We start from the raw sequence: 7,039 nt of genomic DNA, 5'->3' as shown, positions 1-7,039 counted from the left end.
CTGACGATTGTGCTCAGTGGGACCCATCTCGCGTGTCTCGGTCAGCAGCCCACATCTCTACCACTGGACCACCCCACACTCCCACCTTCCCCATTTGACAGTGACGGTAAATATTTAAGTTTTGACACCTTTTTGCGTCCCCCCTCCCCTCCACATGAAAGGTCCTAAAGAGTAAATAAATTGGACAGCTTCAGGCAGTGGAAATGCGATCCGTCTGTCATTCGTCAGGTTAGTGTAAATACCTAAATTCCTGGGATTTTGTATGGCTGGATCAAAGCACACACACACACACACACACACACACACACACACACACACACACACACACACACACACACACACTCTCTCTCTCTCTCTCTCTCTCTCTCTCTCTCTCTTCTACTCCCACAACATCCTAGTATTTACCTATAATCTCAACCATTTCCACCCACGCTTACACCTGCACCGCCTCACAAGATACACCTTTCTCCCATGCCCTTACTCTCTGACGTCCCACAAACGTTTATATGGAGCAGTGGTTATCAGTTCAGGGTTCACTGTACAGACAAATTATAGCCATTGGTATGTCTGATTTCTTGGTACCATATATATTTATCTAAGGTATATAATTTGAAGGTATGTGCAGTACCGGTACTTAGAGCTTTCGTGTGTTCTAAGCAGTTGTTTGGCACATTCAGATTTCGCAAAACACACGTTACACACACACACACACACACACACACACACACACACACACACACACACACACACACACACACACACACTCTCTCTCTCTCTCTCTCTCTCTCTCTCTCTCTCTCTGTCTCTCTCTGATATAAATGATTCGGTCACTTAGGCGATCAGGCGATCAGTAACCTTATTCGTGTTCTTTGCCTGTATATTTACGCCGCACAAGATAAGACGACCCAGAAGCAGGCAGAGATATGCTTGGGGGACAAGGGGTAACATGAGAGGCTTTGTATTATCTCTTCCTTTACGATATATTTACTTTAGCTTATGCATTGGGCAGGTTAATATTATCTTTTGTGTTTTCATGCAATTTTGATGATATGACATTATACAGTACTTTCACCTTAACTTGGCCCAGATTCTCTTCGTTTTTGAAGTCTATTTTACGTAGCCAGCAGAAAAGGTTAAAATAATAGCTCCTCTTATTTTCCATAGCTCTTCTTCATGATTAGCACCATGTTATAGCGTTAATTCCTTGTTATGGCTCAGCAGTCAAGATGAAGAGATGGGAATTTTAGGCCAAGTTAGTGTTCAAGGAGTATAGTAAGGTGTAGTATGTATTATATCGTTCAGGTATAGTTGCCAGAGAGACTCGTAAGCTGAGAAGACGGTGGTTAATGAGCAAATAGGGTAATTACAGATCGGGATGCATTGCACTTCCCTAAAAGTCCAGATCTGGGTCAGTTCTTCAGTCAGATACGATAGTTCTTCTATATTTCACCTGTTCTGTTTCTCACGTTCCTCTTTTAACCTTAACGTGGCCCAACTTTTCGTTCTATTGCAGCATATTTCACGTAGCTCATTGGCAGAAAAAGACAATGCTACGGCTCTACACCCTTTCTATGGTACTCCTTCATGACCAGCATTATTTTCTAGTGTCAGTTAATCTCTTGTAGTAACTCGGTATCGAAGGTAAAGAGATGGCAATTTAAAGCCAAGGTAGAGTAAAAAAGGTACCGTACATTATTTTCAAGCTGTGAGAGGCTTAATTTGCATCTCTGCCCTGACATGATTCTCGTTAATGTGATGCGTCAGAGAGGAAGGTGGCGGACATGACAGAATACGAAGCCAAACGCAGTGGAACATTAGGCGAAGTTTTGTCCATACTGTGGGGTAAACTTGTGAAAATTAAGAAGCATTTCCTTGGTCCTCAGTTTTAAAGTTGCGAATATAATCGAAAATGATATGCATTTTGTGTGTGTGTGTGTGTGTGTGTGTGTGTGTGTGTGTGTTTGTGTTGGGATAATAGGGGGGTCCCCGTGGAATTGTCGCACGTGTAAAATGGCAGAAAACCAGTGAATATACCATATTAACATCCTTAAGCAGTGACTAAACCATGTTATATATCGGCTTGCTCTTAAACGTAGGCTAATCGATCTTACATCTGTACCGACCTATACCCACACTCACTCCGCCTACACCCGCACCCACTCCACCTACTTCCACACCCACCCCATCTACTTCCACATCCACCCCACCTACTTCCGCACCCACTGCACCTACATCCGCACCCACTCAACCAACATCCACAGTTTCCTTCATTTCACCCACTTGCGCCCTTGCCATCCGCTTCGACACCCACCAACTCCCACATTTCACCCAGACAAACATCCATACCCACTTACATCCACACACCCCACCTACACCCACACCAGCAGGTACTTTGACCCACACTCATCACCCAAACCCACACCAGCAGGTACTTTGACCCACACTCATCCACCTACACCCACACCTGCCAACATTCTGGCCACCCAGCGACACCTACAGGATAATTTATTCCACAAACACCTGCTCAGATTATAACACTATCACATGTAATGCCTTAACTCCATTCGCTGTCACGTCTCCCTCCTGCATTATAACTCTCTCTCTCTCTCTCTCTCTCTCTCTCTCCTACGTGACCACAGACATCACCCGCGACTCCCACTGTTCCTCTTATCATCTCTTATCAATCTATCCGTTATCCACTTTTACCAGCCCTTCATCTTTTTCCAGACACTCCACAGCCTTATCTTCATCCTCCACCTCCCGATGACGATCCGTTCCTTGCACCTGTCTTCATCGTCACCTAGCACCTACATCAGTCCCTAGCACCTATGTACATAATTTCCTAGCACCTGTCTGCATCATTTCCTAGCACCTATATCAGCTCCTAGCATATGTTCCTAGAATATGGTGTTCTTGTTTCACTAGGATAATGTTTCGTTACTTATATTGTAGGTGCAGTGGCATGTATGAGAGAGAGAGAGAGAGAGAGAGAGAGAGAGAGAGAGAGAGAGAGAGAGAGAGAGAGAGAATCTGCCATGATTGTATTTTTGAGAGATAATTGCTTGGTATATATTGACATTGATTGATTTTCCCGGTCCCAAGATATAGCACTGGGATCAACGTGTATTTAGCAAAGGGAATGGTAGGGCTGAGATTCACAAGGTTACTTACGATCATTTCCTATCGTAGTTGAGACATTATTGCAGGAAGAATGTATATTTGATAATAATTTGCTTTCTCCTTTCCTTGGCATTCTTGAAAATCTTTGTAACGATGGCAAATTAGCCCAAACGTAATCTAATCCATCCCAACCCAGCCTAATCTGATCTTATTGAACCTAACCTAACCTACCCTTGCAGATACCAGGCTATCCTAACATATCCTAATTTAACTTAACCCGATCTTATCTAACGTAGACCCTCCTGGAATAGAAAGGATGCAGAATTCGACTGCATTTAGGAAATTTTGCGAGGGGTGGTGAGAAGGGTGATAAGAAGCAAAATATGCAAACTTAAGCCATTATGTTTTAATAAGGAGGAGGTGGAAGGGAACTGGAGGAGGGAGGTGGGTGGGGAGGCAGAAGTAGAGAAGCAGTTGAGGGATGTAGGTGGGGAGGGGGGAGAGAAAGGAGGTTGGAGGAAGGAGAGAAAGCAGAGGGGAAAGATGGGTGGAGAAGTAGAAGAGGGAGGAGGAGGAGGAGGGAAAGTTAAAGAAATGGGAACGAACAAGACAGATGGAGAGGGAGAGGAAGGTGGTGGGGAGGAGAGAAACCAAAGGAGACAAGAGGATGAGGAGAGGGAGAAAAGGGAGGTGGGGGAAAAAGAGAAAACTTAGGCGATAATTGGATGGGGATGGGGAGGAGAAAAATGTGGGAGAAGTAGAGAAAGGTGGGTCGGTGGTTAGGAGGGGATGGAGTAGCGGAGGCTGGGAAAAAGAGATGAGCAGGGATGAAGAGGTAGAGGGAAGAGGGAGGCAAGAAGAGAAAGCGGAGAAGAGAGGTGGTGGGGAGAAAGGGAAGCAGAGGGAGAAAGGTAAAGTAAAGGAGATTGAGAAAAGAAGTGGGTATGGAGAAGAGAGATGCGCAGGTAAGGGGGTGGGGAAGGTAAATGGGAGAGGATAGGTGGGTGGGGGAGGAAAAAAATGGAAGGTAGAGAAGAGACAGGGGATACGGAGATGAGCAGAGAGGCAGTAGAGAGAGACAGGTTAGGAGAGAGGAGAGAGAGAGAGAAGTACAGGTCACCCCTCGATGCAGCGAAAGGGATGTCGTCATGAGAAAGAGGAGAGAGGGAATATGGTGTATCAAAAGGAGTTGAAGGGAGGGGAAGAATTCAGGATGGAGAGTGAGAGAGAGAGAACTGGACAGTTTGAGTGAAGAGGGAACTTAGAAACCATCTTCATTAATTTTTCGGTGCATTGGCGTCTTTTATCATTTACTTCCGACACTATATATCGAATATATTTTACATCTGGGAGAGCGAGGACAAAAATGAACGGTCAAGTGCACCAAGGTAATAGTTGGGGGGATAGAAGATGGAAGGCAAGGGAGGAAACCAGTTTGCCAGGTTACGACGAAAGTAGGTTAAGTCAGTGGTACGGAACTTTATTATATTGTGCGATACATTTTCGAATTTGGTGACACCTTGCAAAACACCATATACTCGTGTACATATATATATATATATATATATATATATATATATATATATATATATATATATATATATATATATATATATATATATATATTAAAGGGCAACAGGATTAATGAAATGCTCTTTATATGCATATATTCCAGTAACTTGTGAATCAGATTTTTGTTTCTTTCAGGATGATTAAACACTGTAAACTTACCGTGAGTAAAAAAAAAAAAAAGATGCATATATTTCCATTAAAATATAAAATCAAGAACTTTGAATGAAAATATGTACAATTTACATGGATATCATCAAAGTCTTTATTTCCTTGCCTGGAAAAAAGCAAGGCAGAAAGTTTCTTTATGGAATTACAGATTAATCGACAACTGTCGTGATGCACAAAAATTTACAGTATATGATAGTGATATAAAGAACTGCGCGGAAGTTTCTAATCTTGCTTTACTGTCCTTATTTTTAGTTCATAGAACTGAGTGTCATAGTCAGATTCTTCTCTGTAACAAACATCCTCAAAAGATTCATCAGGTACCGGTGTGTTGTTGGTTTGTTTATATACTTTATTGTTTACTCCTTTGTGTTCTGGATTTTTTTTTTTTTTTAATTAATGTGTCTGATTTCACAATCGTTGACTGCACTCTCGAGTACAACTAAATAATCCGGAAGCTCCAGCCAGTAAGCCTCATTACGAATCGCAGTAGACGGTGCGATCCTGCCTAACATGTACCGGTATGGCCCTGTTCTGAGTGGCAAAGGAGGTTTCATTGCACCTCGTGCTTGGCGATTTAGCTTGCATATTACTCCTTAGCTTTCTTTTGTATGTTCATTATGTAACATTAATATTGACATAGTTTACATCAGTAGCATACAAGAGGATACTGAGGTGTATTGTGCTGGATAAATCTCTAAGGAAGGCGTGTTACGAAATCTCCGAAGTCACAATACGCCTTAAGCCCCTGCCGTATGGCGACGTTTTTGTTCATTTCCTTTTCGCAAACTTCAGACGATTTTATTCAGCCCTGGAGAAACCCCACTGCAATGAAGGGGTTGATGGAGGCTGTATCTAACCCCTCCATTACCCTACGAAAAAGCTCTCTGAGGCTGAATGAAAGCGCTGGTGGTAGAAAAAATGCAGTAGCTATATAAAGAGAGTCTCGTAGCGAAGGAGTTTAATAGAGATGGCTGTGTGAAATAATAGGTGCCTCTGTGAATTACTGTAATTCGCTATTCACTGCGCATACAAGAACATGAGAGGAAAGTCAATCTCATCATTACGATTTTTTTAAAATACCGGTATTGATATATGACACTGTTGAGCAGATTATGAGAGGCCTTTAAAATTGGTGCAAGAGTAAGAGACTTGGAGAGCCTTCATAACGCCTACTAGAGGTAGTAAGAATAATCCAAATTAATACATCGACTTGCTAAAAAAAAGATAAAAATGGACTGTTGTTTTATATATTATATACCGGTATATATATATATATATATATATATATATATATATGAGAGGTAGTGAGTGATAGGGGAATGCCGTGGGGTGGGGAGAAGAGGAAGTGAGGGGGAGAGGATGTTACAAGGGAAGGGAGGAGGCTGTCAGAAAGAGAGAGAGAGAGAATAAAAAAGTAAAGCGAACAGGTTGCATTATAAATTCTGCCAGCTTCCAGGCACAGTGGCGCCACCCTTCCCCCCCTACGTCTCTCTCTCTCTCTCTTTCACCTTGCTTCACATCTGTCTCTGTGTCTGTCGCCATCACATCCTCACACCCACCCCTCCACTCTCCTCCCTCTGTCTGCCTGTGTGTCTGCTTGGTTGCATGCATATCTCTGTCTCTCTCCGTCTCTGTCTGTCTGTCTCTCTTTGTCTCTGTCTGCCTGTCTGTTTGTCTGTCTGTCTGTCTGTCTGTCTGTCTGTCTGTCTCTCTCTCTCTCAAGGAAGCAAGTGGTACGAGATACCCTGTGCTTGCAAGTAGCCTAGGGGCCTTGAGTTCTGGGTAGTCTCTCTCTCTCTCTCTCTCTCTCGTAATGAAAGAGGCCAACATAGCAGTGTGTGTGTGTGTGTGTGTGTGTGTGTGTGTGTGTGTGTGTGTTATCCTGTGCAGCCTTAGGGAGTCTTGTGAAGGAGAGACAAGTGACATTACCAACCTCTAACCTCCTCTACCAACACCACCACTATCATCACTACGACTACCCCCACGACCACCTCTGCCACGACTACTACCACTACCAGCACGACTCTCACCATGCCATTATCGCCATTCCTCCCACTATGCCACTACCATCACGTGTACCATTGCCACCCCATGATTTGACATTTATATTTTCCTATGTACGGTACTCTACCAATACCTCAATGACTAAATGTACTATGCCACAACTACCGCTACTACC

This window comes from Coenobita brevimanus, chromosome 14, assembly GCF_032717465.1.
Source record: "Coenobita brevimanus isolate Jiangsu-jjx chromosome 14, ASM3271746v2, whole genome shotgun sequence".
In the NCBI taxonomy this organism is placed as follows: domain Eukaryota; kingdom Metazoa; phylum Arthropoda; class Malacostraca; order Decapoda; family Coenobitidae; genus Coenobita; species Coenobita brevimanus.
The sequence above is the reverse complement of the archived record's forward strand: the minus strand, read 5'-3'. Positions refer to the sequence as shown.